General features: G+C 41.0%; 1 long non-coding RNA gene across 2 annotated transcripts in view; it reads right to left on the reverse strand.

Annotated features, from left to right (window-relative positions):
* Positions 1–36: 36 nt before the first annotated feature.
* LOC140482110 (uncharacterized) overlaps positions 37–15,360 on the reverse strand; it is a 65,369-nt gene continuing 50,045 nt past the window's right edge. For both annotated transcript variants that reach the window (XR_011961663.1, XR_011961662.1), the window contains exon 3: positions 37–2,185. This is a non-coding gene — a long non-coding RNA (uncharacterized lncRNA). The remainder of the gene's footprint in view (positions 2,186–15,360) is intronic.

Consider the following 15,360-nt stretch of genomic DNA (forward strand, 5'->3'; position numbering starts at 1 on the left):
ATTTACTTCCATGGTCTGATTTATTTTCATCCCATAGATCAAATCCTTCAGTAACAATCGTGACTTTAACTTCTTAGCCTTCTTGATCTAAAATAATCAATTATTCCTCTGCTGAAGAATATTATATCCTCCATGTTATAATGCCCATCGTATTCCAATTGGTACATCAATTGTCTTCTTTCTTTGGGAAGCATTATAGTAGTCATCTCTTCATTTGAGAAAGCTTTGTCCATCCACACTAAAACAAAATACTCACATGACATGTATTTCATGACTCACGTAGCATTGATAACATTTCCCATCATCCATGGCATTCTTCCTCCTACCATTGCAATCAGTTACTCGATGAAAAAAATTACATATGGCTTAAGCTAGTTAATAGAAAAGCCTTGAAAGACATAGATAAATTTGGATCAATGTATTTTCCTGCAACCACAAAATAATACATAAGAGTGAAAATAATATTATGCACAAATTTACATTATTATGAATAATACAGAATATGAATTTATTTGGGTAAATTTGAAGTAGCTTCTCTAATTTTGATTGAAAATTACACCAAAGCATTTTTTTTTATCAGCAACATTTTCAAACTACCCAGAAGTTTTTATGTCTCATGGTGGAAGGCTAATAACTACAATATTGAAATATATGATGCACAAAGCTACATTTTGAACTGTACTTCTACTTTAAATGCTATGGAGAATTTGTGGACAACTTTCATTTGACTTTTATCTTAAAGGTAAATAGTTTAGGTTAGAGTATACAGTTCTCTAAAAATGAAAATATTTGCATTTTTTTAAATCCGTAAATGATCATGGTTAATTACCTCCCACTAAAATAACATTTATCTTTTTAAAAAAAAATTAGAAAATTATGTCAGCATCAGCATCTTGAGAATACTTCCTCTCCCAAGAATCAGACCAAAGTGTACACAGACTTAGACATCAATCATTTAAAACAACAAGTCCTAACTAAAGAAATACTTTATCAAATGCTGTTTAAAACATTAAAATGGATAGTCCAGGAATTCCTAACAGATTATTTATTTTATAAATTTCTGAGCTCTCTGGTTGTACACGTTCCCACAAATAGCAACAAATTAAAATATGAGAATTTAATATTCCGATCTGTGAGTTTTTTTTTAACAAAAACATCAAGTGTCATTATCTCCAATGCAACAGTATGGGGAACAGTTGGTTGGTAATGTTCAGAGTATCCCACTGTCATTTTTATGAGTTAGAGGTATTGAAATGTGCAAGTATGGATCTATTTCTTTTTAAATATATGGTTCCTTTAGAATTGGCACCAATAGTATTTTATAGTTTGTTTAAAATGAAAATAGGAATATGAAGAGTATTCAATAAACATTTTTTTAAAAGCTATAAACTGGATTTAATTTATAATGTGTGACATCTGGTTTAGTTGATCAATTGAAAGAATGCTTTAACAACACTACCTGAATGAATGTGTGGCTATATCTGATTTTGTTTCTTGAGATATTTTTGTATTCAAATTTTAAAATGTCCAAATATCTTTTAAGACCAGAATTGTTCAATCCTGTTGTGATCCTCCATCGAGATGCAATCTGATTTTCCTGGAAGGCATAATCTATTGAGGGACAATGGTCTTGTCCAGTCCAAAATATTTCACCATTTGTCTTTGCCATATATGTCATGGCTCTGAATTAGGTATCTAGAGAATATGTACTTGGCAGCACTCTCACTTCCTTGCCCCTCAGCGGTCTTTCTGTTCTCATTATAAGCATCTGTGTCTAGTATGATATATTTAAGGATATGATCCTGGAATTACTGCAATATATTCATTATATAGAGTTCACCATTAAATTTTTGTTTATTTTAAATGCTTCTTTGAGCAAGCTTCCCATACCTGATAGACAGAGCTAGTTAATTGTTTGGGTAAACTAAGAGATTAAAACATTCTACATATTGAGCTAAAGTATCTTAACACTTCCCACTTTCAGAGGTGGTTTTATTGGACAATTCAAGATTTTAGTAATAAAATCAGCATTCCCATTTACAAATTGAAGCAAGGACTATCACATCATAGACACACAGTTCACTGCTAGTTGAGAACATGCACTGCAGTAACGCAAATTCATTCAGCTGCAGTTGGACCTGTTCCATTTCTATTCCCTTGTGCCTATTGGTAGACTCACAAACACCTAGGCATAACAGAACAAAGACAGGAGTTAGCCAATATTAGAATTAGCATACTTTTAAAAGCTATCTAAATTGAAGTATTTTAAAAATAATTAGTCAAAATAGATTTTAAAAGTAGCTAGTGCGGAAACAATTCTAGCCAATTTATTCATTAGACAAAGCACTATAAGTAAACACAGAAATGATAGGGATCAAAACAGAATTTAATATATTTGTACTGTTTCAGTGTTTTTACAAAGAACAATACAACCCTCCAGCATAATATAAAAGGCTGATTAAAGAAACCCTGGCACATAAGTGGATAAATGACCCTTGGTTATGCCTAGATTTCAAAGCATAAGGATTCTTTCAGTCAGTTGAGGGGCAACTCACATGCCACCATCTTTTATTCAAACCCAGGCAGGCACAGATGTTGCTTCTGCAGGGGAGGTTTTAATTTATGAAAATGATATTGTTTATGCATGAATGCACTATGCATAACACACAGTCCTTCCATCTGATCAGAGAAATACCACAGAACAAGTGCCAATGTCAGGAACATATTCTGCAGATTTATTCGCTTAAATGTTTAATGACTATTTGGAAAGCATCTTCAACCACAACAACCCTTTTTCAAACAATTTGATTCTTTTGGCATTTGTGCTAGTACTGACTACACTTACTGATGCTGTGCAACATATATTTTATATTTAATGGAAAGCAAATTAAAATCTGTAAAAGGAATACATTCTAATATAGAAATGTTTGCTGAAAGAAATCTATTTATTGGTTAAAAATCGAGGAAGTTTATTAAAAGTGACATAATATTAAACTCCTAGAAATTTTAAAGTTAGATTACATTTACAGCTATCTGGTGTGTTTACAATTCATGATAGGATCAAAATGTTATTTTAAAACTTTAATATAGTGCAATATATATTTTGAATTAATGAAGACTTAATGAATATTTTTACCAATAATTTATCAATGCAATTATTGTATTTGCAATAGCGCACTCACATAGCTAGTACAAAAAAAGATGGTTGTAGTGGTTGGAAACTAATCATCAGAGCTTCAAGACATCACTACAAGAGCTCCTCGGGGTAGTGTCCTAGGCCCAACCTGCTTCATCACTGACCTCCAACATAAGGTCACAAGTGGGCATGTTTACTGACAGTTGCACATTGTTCAACTCATCAGATACTAAAGCTATCAGTGCCTACATGCAGCAAGATTTAGACAACATCCAGGTTTGGGCTGATAAGTAGCAAGTAATAGCTGTACCACATAAATTCCTGGCTATGACCATCTATAGCAAGCGATAATCTAATCATCTCCCTTTAACACTCAATGTCATTACCATCACTGAATTTCCTGCAAACAACATCCTGGGATTACTATTGTCCAAAACTGGACCATATAAATTCTATGGGTACAAGAGTAGATCATAGGTTAGGAAATCTATGGCAATTAACTCATTTTCTGAATTCAAAAGACTGCTGACTTTCTCGAAGAGACAAGTGAGAAGTATTATGGGAAGTCCACACTTGCCTTGTTGAGTGAAGTTCCTACACGATTCAAGAAGCTCAACACTATTCAAGACAAAACAGATCACTTGAACAGAATTGATTTGCCACCTTCAACATTCAATCCATCCATCATTACAGTGGCAGCAGTGTGTAATGTCTACAAAATGCACTTGCCAAGTTTCCTTCAACAGCAACTTCAAATCCGTACCTCTATCATCTCTACAAACAGGACAACAGATGAATGGAAACATACTGTAGAGAATCTAATCTAAATAAAAAACCATGACTCGCATTCCATCTTACCTGCCCTTCAAGTTACACATTGCACTGATTTGGAACTGTATCACCACTTCTTTGCTACAGCTGGATCAAAACCTTAAAGCTCTAGCCCTAACAGTGAGTATACCTAGATCACATGAACCTAAGTGATTCAAGAAGGGGTCCCCCAATATCCATTCGATTGCGATTAAAGATTTAGTCAATAAATGCTAACCCCCAGGCTTGTGTATAAATAGTGAATTAAAAAGAAACAATATTTCCAATGCTCAAAAAGCAACATGTTGTTCCTTCTGATTGCAGCTAAAAATTAAAATGTGCTCATCAGTCAGGTGAGCACTCAAAAAACACAAGATTTTTACTCAGAGTAATTTTAATTGACAAGCATCTCTTTCAAATTACTCACTTCTTGAGTATAATTTTTCATACGTTAAAAATTTATTAGTGGATGTGGCTGTCATTAGTACATTTTCATTGCACTGTGAAAACCAGATGAGAACAAAAAAAAAGGTTTGTACCTTGAACTATCTTTAAATCTGTTCAAATATTAACATGTTCACTATCATAAATTTGCTATTTATAAAGGTTTAAGAAAATGCATGTTTGAAAGAGAGGAAACGAAACAGTTCAATGGGTAAATTTGTAACCCATTAATAGATGGATGATGTCACAATAGCAGGGGTTGAATCAGAAATGAATCCTTCTTTATTATTTGTCTGACGATCTCTCTCAAAACTATTATAACTTGACACAAATCAGACCACCTATCCATAAAGAGATCAGTAGTGCTGATTTAATCTTTCATAATAGGCTTCTGCATAAGGTCAAAGCCCATGGGATAGCTAGGAATATATTAAAATGATTATTATCCATGAATCAATCATTTGCCAATGACTAACTGTGGATGAGTAGATATCTGACTGGCAATCAAATAGTTTAGCAATGACAGTCAAAAAATTCGGCATTGGGCCCTGATGCATATTTAAATTAAGGAAATCTGTTCAAAGTTGCAGGCAGTACAGATTTAGGAGCAATAGGAAATTATTAATCTCAAAGCATAGAAATTCATAAAGATCATAATAAGCTTGATCAGCAGGTAGAAAAATGCAATGTAAAATCTAATATAGGCCACTATAAAGTTATATAATTTGGTAAAGGAAAGGTTAATTTGAGTTATGCTTGGAATGCACTTGAGGTATCTGAACAGGAAAAGAGATTCACAGGCTTTAGGAAGGAAGCCACTAAAACCATTAGTCCAATATTCTAAGATCATTAACAAATCAAACATGCTATGGTGTATACCATGCATAACCTAAAAATCCAGAAATGTCATTGAAAACTGTGATTATCACCAGTGAGGCCACATCTAGAATATGTTTTGTTCTACCAATTTGATAAAAAGGAATATTCATTAATTGTATGTGGTACAAAGTCTGTATTGGTTGATCCGAAAACTTAAATGAGTTATTTGAAGAAAGATTAATAACCTGAGCCAACTTTCATCTAAAAAGAGTAGAATCTAAATGGGATATGATAAACATTTAAAATGATGTACAATTTAGATAAACTGGATCCAATTAAGTTTTTCTGATGTGAATAGAATTTAAGTCCAAATGGACAACAAAATAAAGACAACAAAATTAAAGACAACAAAATAAAGCAGGCAATGTAGGAGGATTTATTTTTACCAAAAGTGGTACAAAAAAACTTACTAGGTTAAAGGAGGAACACAACTTCTTAAGTATCAGCAGAAAGAATATTCTGGATTCGTGGGCTTTATGGAACAGGAATTTTTTCCTGCCTAACACTTACTGTGTTAATTGCATGTTTTCTTCAGTTTCTGGTAGTCTTACCTGTCAGTCAGCACTTATTAGTATGTTTCTTACTTTCAAGGAGCCAGAATGCTTTCCAAAATGATTAGGTCTATTTATTTTCTGTTTGTTTATTATAAAATTCTGAGAACCTATAAATCTTGTCTACTCTTCTTGAGGGCAGTCTTTTGGTGCCAATATTGACAGAAATGATTTGCATAGCCTGGGCAGTGAATCTCAGACAGAAATTCAGAAGTGTGGATTTCCCCATATTAGGGAGTTCTAACTCCACAATGTACAACTTTTCTCCCTGACAGATTCCCCACTCAGGGGTCAGTTTGACTAAAATACTTGCTTCTGGTCAGGGGAGGGTGACTCCGGAGTCAGCCACTGGAGTAGGTAGGTCTGGATTTCATAAGGTGAGTGTTGAAATTCCATGTGAGGTTACAAGCTGAAATCTTAGAGTTGCCAGCTACAAAGCAATTGTGAGTGCTATGAAATTCTCTGCCTATCACCCTGAACAGAATTTCAAGGTGCAGAAGAATTTTCACTGCAGAAGTCACAAGAAATTAGTATGAAGCTACACCATGTAATCGAGGTGGTGAATGGGATGCTAACCTTTAATACAAGATGAATTTAATATAAAATATAGGATGCTATCCTTCACTTAGAGGGTATTGGTGTGACTACATTTCAAATACTATGTGCAGTTTAATCTTATTTAGGAAAGGACATAAATGCATTAGAAGTGATTCAGTGGAGGTTTACTAGATTGATACCTTGAAGGAATAGGTTATCTTATGAGGAAAGGTTGGACAGGTTTGGCTTGTTTCCACAGCACATTAGAAGACAGAGGGATGATTTAATGGAAATGTATAAGATCCTGAATGTTCTTGACAAGGCAAATGTGGAATGGACATTTCCTCTTGTGTGTTAGTCCAGAACAACAGGACACTGGGTTTAAAAATTAGGGATTGTTCTTTCAGGACAGAGATGAGTATTTTTTTTCTCTCAGTGTTGTGTGACTTTATAACTCTCTACCTTAGAGAGCGGGAGAGGGAAGATGATTGAATATTTTAAAGACAGGGATGACTAGATTCTTGTTCAAGTTAAAAAATCACAACACCAGTTCTAGCCCAACAGGTTTACATGGAAGCACTAGGTTTCAGAGTGCTACTCCTTCTTCAGGTGGTTGTGGAGTAGGACCATAAGACACAGAATTTTTAGCAAAATATTACATTGTCATGCAACTGAAATGACACATTTAACAAACTTCGATTGTTGTTAAGTCTTTCATCTTTTAGAATAGGTTACAGATTTTGGTTCATTAATATGTAAAAGCCAGAACTTCTTTTAAGCCACATTCTCAAGATAGGTTAATATTTTATTTAAAAGGTGACATCTCAGCTCAGACAATGCCTTAAAGGTGAGAGTCTATCTGCACCCCAATCTTGACTCAGACTGGTTTTATTTCCAAAGTGGAATTTACAAAATATTATATGGCTTGGCTGTCTGCATTGACTACCTACTGGTTGTGTATTTTTTGAGCAAAATAGAATGTATCTGTAATTATAATTACACAAATACAAATTCACCCCATAGACTGATAAGTGTGTGCGTGTGCAGGAGAGAGAAAGACACTTCAAGTGAGTGTGTGTGGTAAAGTGCATGTGTGAGTGTGATGGCGTATAGGCCTGTAAGAGGGTGCATGCGTGGGTATGAGCCATGTGTGTGTTTTAGTGTAGTGGGGTTACCTGTAGTGTGACATGAATCCAAGGTCCTGTTGAGGGCATCCTCATGGGTGCCAAACTTGGCTATAAGCCTCTGTTCTGCCACTTTGCATTGTTGCTTGTCCTGAAATCTGCCTTGGAGGCCAGATGTCCCTGACTGCTGAAGTTTCCCAGACTGGGATGGAGCAGCCGTGTTTGATGATTGTTGTATGGTGTCCATTCATCCATTGTCGTATCATTTGCTTGGTCCACCAATGTACCAGGCATCAGGGAAACCATGCGTACAGCATATGAGATAGACAACATAGACTGAGTCGCATGACTACCTGCCGTGTACATGGTGTGTGGTGCTCCCACGTGTAATGGTGGTATTTGTGTCGACACTCCAACACGCCTTGCAGTGGTTGCCATGTTAGGGTTGTACAGTGTTGTGATTGATGTGGTCCTGAAGGCTGAGCACCTTACCCTGTTCTTACGAGGTCTACTGCAAACCCATGGATAACCTCACAATGTGACATTTCTCTAGCTTCCACCCTAAACATATTAAAACAGCCATCCCCTAAGGACAAGCCCTCTGCATATACAGGATCTGTTCAGATGAGGAGGAATGAGATGGACACCTGAAGGTGCTCAAGGATGCCCTCATAAGAACAAGGTATGATGCTCAATTCATCAATCGCCAGTTCCAACATGCCACAGTGAGAAACCGTAATGACCCCCTCAGGAGACAGACACGTGTTGCAACTGATAGGGTACTCCTTGGTATCCAGTACTTCCCGGGAACCAAGAAACTACACCATGTCCTTCACAGCCTGTAACACATTTGTAGAATTATATTTACAGATACATTCTATTTTGCTCAAAAAATACACAACCGGTCAATACAGACAGTCAATCCCCGTAATATTTTGTAAATTTCACTTTAGAAATAGAACCAGTCTGAGTCAAGACTGGAATACAGATAGACTCATACCTTTAAGGCATTGTCTGAGCTGAGATGTCACCTTTTTAAAATAAAATCTTAACCTATCTTGAGAATGTGACTTAAAAGAAGTTCTGGGATTTACATATTAATGAACTAAAACCTGTAACCCATTCTAAAAGATGAAAAACTTAACAACAATTGAAGTTTGTTAAATGTGTCATTTCAGTTGCATGACACTGTAATCTTTTGCTGTAAATTCTGTGTCTTATGGTCCTACTCCACAACCACCTGAAGAAGGAGTGGTGCTCTGAAAGCTAGTGCTTCTAAATAAACCTGTTGAACTCTAACCTGGTGTTGTAAGACTTTTAACATTGTCCACCCCAGTCCAACACAGGATCCTTAATATCACTGATTGGTGTTAGGCAGTGGAATAAAGGGCTATTAGGCTAGATAGGAATGTGGAATTTGAAACATAATTGGATAGTGGAGGAGGCCCAAGAGGACATATAGTTTACTTATGCTCTTATTTTGAATGTTGGTATGACAATAATATGATTGAATTTTACAGTCAGTTTGAGAGAAAGAAAGAACAATGGGAATGAGATTATTTCTTTAAATTTAAATAAGGGCATTTATAAGGGAATTAAACCAAGTTAAAGAAAATTGGCAAATTAAAGGTTAGGTCAATAGAGATATAGTGGCAGACATTTAAGAGGATATTTTGGAATACACAGAATGGTACTGTCTAACAAGTAAAGGATGGACGCATGATACATAGTAAACCAGAAGTATTAAAGATGATCTCAAACTGAGAGAAAAATAATATATGTAAGCAAATGACAGGTTGAACAGCATATAAAGACATGAAAAAATAAAAAGAAATTAAATTGATGGGAAAAGTAGAGTACAGAGAAAGCTATCCAGAATTATAAAAAAAAGATACTAAGTGTTTCTATAGACATGAAAAAAAATGAAATATTTAACACAGTGAGCATTGGTACCATACAAAAGTGAGACTGGAGAATTAATAATGAAAAATAAAGCAATGGCAAATAAATTGAACAGATATTTTACATCTGTCTTTATTATAGAGGGTACTTGTAACACCTGAGATGCCACAATAAATCAGGAAATAAAATGGAGGAAAGAAATGAGGGCAATCAGCAGATAAGTGGAATTGAATAACCTATTGGAGCTGTGAGCTGACAAGTGTTCAGATTCTGAGGGATTTCATCCTAGGATCTTAAAAGTGAGATAGTTGATACATTGGCTTTAATTTTCTAAAAGATAGGAAATTGAATTATTTAATTCAAAATGATAGAGAGACAGAAAGCATGAAACTATTAAGTTACCTTAATATCTGTCATAGGAAAGATGTTAAAAGTTATTACTTAATAAACTATCTCAGTGCCCTTAGACAAGTTCAAGGTAACCAGGCAAAGACAATACGTTTTTGTGAAATAGAAGTTGTTAGATAAGGTTGAATGCATGAGAATCAGTATGAGACTTTACAGTGGGCTAGAACAAGTTAGCTGCAAGCTAGACAGAAGATATTGTAGAAAGTGCTCTGTACAATAAATAGTTCTAGCTGCAGTTAGGAAAAATGAACAGAATAACATTCAGCTGCAGTGAAGACCAAGTTAAGTTATGGTTGAGACCATAAAAGGGAGAAGGATTTGCAGAAGCGGAAGGAATTTGATAATTAACCATTTGAAATTAGACAAGTTTCACAAGCAATTCCAAATAAGTGAATCAGAATGCCAGTTTAGCAGGTCTGAATGGTATAAAAAACATTCTGGCAAACCTCAGATTTTAGTAGTAACTCTGACACTAACTACTGTGAAGAGGTATCCTATGTCAGAGACATGATGACAATGACAAGAAAAGTTCCAGTCTGGCCAGCTGCCAATTCTCTCGTATAATAATGTTTGGGGTTGGTTAGTGAACCCAGGTTAGTGAAGGACAGTGGTTAAGATATCTCTATCAGTTACTTAAATACTTCATAAATTGAAGTTTGTAGATCTCTAAATGTCTCCCCGTGTCTTCATCTATGTACATAACAGTTATCTCACAGGGATGGGCAACAAAAGTTTGTTCAACTGATCCAGGGGAGCTTTTTCATGAGTTAACATGTGTTGTGGATTAAGGAGAACCAGTAGATGTACTGTTAGTAGATATCCAAAAAGGATATGATAAAGTGTCATATCAGATGAATGGGGTTCCATGTTGGCATGGATAGAAGATTGTTTCGCAAATGGGAAACAGTAGGCATAAATGGGTCTTTTTCAGGATGTCAAGGTGTGCCACAGGAATCTGTTCTGGAACTTCAACTGTTTACAACTTATATAAATGACTTAGATGAAGGAATGAAAGATATGGTTCCCAAATATGCTGATAACACAAAGATAGGTAGGAAAATAAGCTGTGAAGAGGAAACTAAGGAGGCTAGAAAATTATACAAGTAGGTATATGAGTAAGCAAAGATCTGTCAAATTGAGTATAACATGGAAAAATGTGAAATTTTCCATTTTTGCAAAAATAAATGATAGCATATTTTTCAAATGGTGAGAGATTGCAGAGTTCTGCAATGCAGTGGAATCTGGGTATCCTCATGCGTGAATCAAAAAAAGTTAATTATAGCAAGCAATTAGGTGAGCTAATACATTATCATTTATCTTGAGGGGAATTGAATACAAAAATAGGGAGGTTTTACTTCAGTTATATATGGCACTGAGAGACTGCATTTGAAATATTGTGCATAGTACTGGTCAACTTATTTAAGGAAGAATCAAATACATTGGAGATGGTTCAATGTAGGTTTACCAGAGTATACTTGGAATTAGTGAGTAGACTTGCAAAGAGCAGTTGGACAGCTGAGTTTAGAAGAGTAATGGGCAGCTTAACTAAAATAAATAAAATCCTGAAAGGATTTGACAGGTAGATATGGAGACGGAGTTCTCTGTTATGTGAGAAATAGGGATTGCTGTTTAAAAATAAAGGGTTTCCCACTTAAAGCAGAGATTAGGTGCATTTTTTTTCTCTTAGAGGATTAACAGTCTTTGGAACTTTCTTCCTAAAAAGAAGTGGTGGAAACAGAGACCGTATATATGTTTAAGGAAGAGGTACATAGATTCTTGTCAAACAAGAGTGTGAAAGTGTAGTAATTGTAACAAGGTCAGCTAGGTGGACATTATAGAATGAGTTCCCTGACTGGGATTGTTAATCTGGTCCAATCAAGAAGCCCTGACTGACAAGTGTCACCCCAGCTTGGACGGAATTTCACATTGACCCCAAGGTCTTGTACTTTCCGTGGGAGCCTGTGCCCCACAACCTGAGCCGCCTCAGGAATTTTAATTTTGTCCCTTTTAAGGATGTAAAAAGGCTGGCCCTGTATCGACTGTTGCTGCACACCGTCCACCTCTTCTCCCTCATCCACCATCCAAACACGCCTTGGCGTGCCCATTTGCCACCGGGTGGTGGGGATCCCCAGTGGAGGGCTCTCTACGCGGGAGTCTTCCCCCTTTCTCTTGGGGATCTGGGGTGGAGGGTGGTGCACGCAGCGGTCCCCTGCAACCGCGGATTGCAATGGTTCATGGACTCCCAGCCCGACTGCTTGTTCTGTGGTGCTGTGGAGTCCGTGGACCATGCGTACATTGGGTGTGGGAGTTTGTACTCCCTTTTTGATTTTCTTAAAAACCTCCTCCTCTGCCTTTGGTTGCACTTCAGTCTCACGCTCCTGATCTTCGGGCACCCGGTACGGAGGAGGGAGGCAGGTCTGAATATCTCCTCGTGGGTCTGCTCCTGGGCCTGGCCAAGCTGGCCATAAACAGGTCCAGGCAGCGGGCCATGGAGGGGGTCGTTAGGGCCGACTGCCTTCCCCTCTTCCGCGGTTACGTTAGAGCCCGGGTGTCTTTGGAGAAGGAGCACGTGGTGTCCACCAACACCCTGGAGTTGTACAGGGAGAGGTGGGCGCCACAGGGAGTGGAGTGCATTATTTCCCCCTCCAACTCCTACATGAGTCACCTCACCCGCAGATCTGGCGGGGTGGCTATCTTGTTGGCCCCGCATTTTCAGCTAGAGATCTTGGGGGGTCAGGGAGCCTGTGCCAGGCCGTTTGCTTCACCTGACGATTCGGCTGGGGGATGCGGTGCTTCACTTAGTGAACGTCTAAGCTCCCCTGGCCAGGCCGAGGCAAGTGAGCTTCTTCGGAGAAGTGTCCGCTCATCTCACCTCCATCGACGAGAGCCAGGACGTCGTCCTCGAGGGAGACTTTAACTGTGTCCTCAAGGACCGGGACCATAGCAGTGCCCGCACCGGTTGGGCATCGGGGAGGAGTTCAGGGGACTTGACCAAGTCCTTCGACCTGGTGGACGTCTGGCGGAATCTCCATTCCGACTCCATTGCCTTCACCTTCATGAGGCCTGGGGTTGGAGCATCCAGAATCGACCACCTGTACATTCCGCAGGCGTATGCCTCCTGTTTTCCGACGGCCTCTATGCGGCAGGTGTCGTGCACGGACCATCACCTGGTGTGGGTGGAACTTCTTCTGTTCGGTGCCAGGCTCGGCTCCGCGTACTGGCACTTTAATAACCGGCTGCTGGAGGATGAGCGATTCCAGGACTCGTTTCGTTGTTTCTGGGCCGGCTGGAGAAGGAAGCGGGGAAGCTTCCCATCCCTCAGGCTATGGTGGGACGTGGGCAAGGCTCACATCCACGTTTTCTGTCAGGAGTATGCGAGGGGGTCGATGAAGAGGCGGAAATCCAGGATCGGGAGTTGGAGAGGGAGATGCTCGACCTGGAGTCACGCCTCAGTCAGCCTGACGCGGACCTGGCCCTGCACGGGGTGTACGAAGAGAAGGCGGCCGTGCTCCGGGCCCTACAGCTCGTCGGGCTGACTGTGGAGTTCTTCAGGGCGTTCCGGGGAGCGACTATGCACAGGTCCTGGGGGAGTGTCCAAATGCCGGAGAGCTGCCCCTTTCTTGGTGCAGGGCGGTCATTGTCCTGCTGCCAAAGAAGGGGGATCTTCATTCTTTGAAGAACTGGCGTCCAGTCTCCCTCCTCAGCACGGACTACAAAGTCTTCGCCAGGGTGTTGTCTTCTCACCTGGCTTCCGGGCTGGCCCACATGATTCACCCGGACCATTCCTACACAGTCCTGGGCCGGAGGATACATGACAACATCCACCTGGTCCGGGACCTGATCCGTTTCTGTCGACAGGCTGGTCTGCTGAGTGCCTTCCTGTCTCTCAACCAGGAGAAGGCTTTCGACAGGGTCGATCACGAGTACCTGCTCGGGATTCTGCGGGCATTCGGGTTCAGGATGCAGTTCGTCGCCCGGATCCGACTTTTGTACGCCACCGCTGAGTGTCTGGTCAAAGTTAACGGGTCCCTGACAGCGCCCCTTCGCTTCGGGAGAGGAGTGCGTCAAGGCTGCCCCCTGTCCAGCCAGTTATATTCCGTGCATAGAACCTTTCCTGTGCCTCTTGCGGAGGAGGTTGTCGGGGCTGGTTCTGCGCGGCGCGGGCGCAGGGGTGGTCCTCTCTGCCTACGCCGACGATGTGCTCCTCACTTTCACCGACCCGGCTGACCTGGGGAGGATGCGAGAGTGCCAGGCTGTCTACTCAGCAGCGTCTTCCGCCAGGATCAACTGGGCCAAATGTTCCAGACTACTGGTCAGTCCGTGGCAGGTGGACTCCCTGCCAGAGGAGTTATGGGTGTTTAGCTGGAGTACCACCCATCTCCTCTACCTGGGGGTCTACCTCAGCCCGGCTGAGGAATCCTGGCCAGCGAACTGGCAGGAACTGGAGGCCAAAGCCTCGGCTCGCCTAGGCCGCTGGACAGGACTGCTCCGAGTGCTATCTTACAGGAGTCGAGTGCTGGTCATAAACCTGCTGGTGTCTGCCCTGCTGTGGTACTTTCTGGTCACTTTGGTCCCCCCTCCTGGCTTTGTCGCTGACATCCAGAGAACGTTGGTCGACTTCCTCTGGGACAAAAAGATGCACTGGGTCACTGCACAGGTTCGAGCCTCCCTATTGAGGAGGGCGGTCAGTTGCTGGTGTGCTTCCGCACCCAGGTCGTGACATTCCACCTTCAGACCTTGCAGCAATACCTTTACGTCGAGCCTCCTCCCAGGTGGTGCGCCCTGGCGACGTATTTTTTCCTCCAGGTGGGTAACCTCATGCAGCTCCTGTTCGTCGACCATGACGGTTTTGAGGTCACCCTCAAGACGCTGCCTGTCTTTTACCAGGACCTGATCACTGTCTGGAACATGGTCAAATCCCGTCGTGCCTACTCTCCCACAGGAGTAGCAGCTGTCGTCAGGGAGCCGTTGCTCAGGAATCCATTCCTCCGTACTCGTGGGTTCGAGTGGCAGTCGGAGGGGAGGGCTGTGGCGGCGAGGGCGACCAGAGTCAGGGACGTGCTGGGTCCTGCCGCAGGACATAGCAAGCAGGGCAGCCTTAAAACGGCAGTGCTCGGACCCGACGTAGTGCACCAGTTGGAGGACGCTCAAGTGTGTGGTGGGATCCCGTCCGCGCTCACCCCAGCCCGGACGGAATTTCACATTGGCGCCAAGGTCCAGTACTTCCTGCAGGAGCCTGTGCCCCACAACCTGAGCCACCTCTGGAATTTTAATTTTGTCCCCTTTTTTTTAAGGACGTAAAAAGGCGGGCCCTGTATCTGCTGCTGCACACCGTCCACCTCTTCTCCCTCATCCACCGTCCGGACACCCCTTGGCCTGCCCATTTGCCACCAGGCGGCAGGGATCCCCAGTGGAGGGCTTCTCTACGCGGGAGTCCTCCCCCTTTCTCTTGGGGATCTGGGGTGGAGGGTGCTGCACACAGCGGTCCCCTGCAACCGCGGATTGCGGTGGTTCATGGACTCCCAGCCCGACTGCTTGTTCTGTGGCGCTGTGGAGTCCATGGACCATG

The sequence above is a fragment of the Chiloscyllium punctatum genome, chromosome 10 (genome assembly GCF_047496795.1).
Source record: "Chiloscyllium punctatum isolate Juve2018m chromosome 10, sChiPun1.3, whole genome shotgun sequence".
Taxonomy (NCBI): Eukaryota; Metazoa; Chordata; class Chondrichthyes; order Orectolobiformes; family Hemiscylliidae; genus Chiloscyllium; species Chiloscyllium punctatum.